At 42.5% G+C, this 1154-nt stretch overlaps 1 protein-coding gene across 2 annotated transcripts in view; it reads right to left on the minus strand.

Annotated features, from left to right (window-relative positions):
- Hephl1 (hephaestin like 1) overlaps positions 1 to 1154 on the minus strand; it is a 64371-nt gene that overhangs the window by 23405 nt on the left and 39812 nt on the right. The gene's annotated exons all lie outside the window — the stretch shown is intronic.

Genomic DNA, 1154 nt, shown 5'->3' on the forward strand with positions numbered 1-1154 from the left:
CTCTGAGTCCCTGTTTCTATAGATTGCTGTGTGCACACCAGCCAGCTCTGAGTCCCTGTTTCTATAGACTGGAAGAGTTTGGCTCTTCTCTCTCCCTGCTCTTTTTTGGTGTTCGTTTGAAAACTCGGATTGTGCTCAATGCAGCCTTTGGTTTAGGTAATTTTCAACCAATTGAGTATGTTAATGTAGACAGATGGAACACTATAGGAGCATATACAAGACAAGAAATACAGAGCTTCTATTTGCAGGAAGCTCTTGGGCAAAGGTTTTGAAGAGCCAGTCTCAACTTCTTAACTAACCACATAGGAAATCTAGAATGAAGTCAAAAAGTGGAAAGTTCAGGCTGGAGAGATGGCTCAGCAATTAAGAGCACTGGCTGCTCTTCAAGAGGTCCTGAGTTCAATTCCCAGCAACTACCTCACAAACATCTGTAATGGGATCTGATGCCCTCTTCTGGTGTGTCTGAAGACAGCTACAGTGTACTCATATACATAAAATAAATAAATGAATTTTAAAAAAAGGAGTGGGAAGTTCATTGTTACATGAGGTGTCCATCAGGTGCTCATCTCAGAGAGCATCATCACAGGCTCTCAATAACACTGATGGAGAAGTTGGGAAGGAAACAGGTTGATTGCCCTGCAAAGTAGTCATGCTCACTGGTAAGTAGCATATGCTCTTATGTGTTTCTCAGTATCTTTTCTAAAAATGTCCTAATGGTCCCTTTAGTTTGGAATCTCTAAGGAAGGGAAGAGGTTCTGAAACAACATGAACTCTAAGCCCAAGGCAGCTTGCTTCTAGGGAAACAAGGATTCTCAACAGAACGGAAATAAAGCAGCCTTCAAATAACTCATCCCCAAACCACTGTCCATCCCCAGGGCAAGGAAACCAGGCTACAGTGACAGCTACATCCGCAGCTCCATAGCCTAAAGCATCCACTAGGCTGTCCATGCAAGGGAGATGCTTCACAGAATAACTTCAGCTCTGTTTGTGCTTAATGAGAGCAAGAAGTGTCTGGGTTTTGGTTTTGTTTTTTAAACAGGGATTTCTCTCATGAATATGAATTGACATATTTGCCTAGTATTCATGGGAATTCAGCTGAGGTTCACATGACTTCACCAGGGGTTCACATAGACTCACCTAGGGTTCATATAGAT

Source organism: Mastomys coucha, unplaced genomic scaffold, assembly GCF_008632895.1.
Source record: "Mastomys coucha isolate ucsf_1 unplaced genomic scaffold, UCSF_Mcou_1 pScaffold23, whole genome shotgun sequence".
Taxonomy (NCBI): Eukaryota; Metazoa; Chordata; class Mammalia; order Rodentia; family Muridae; genus Mastomys; species Mastomys coucha.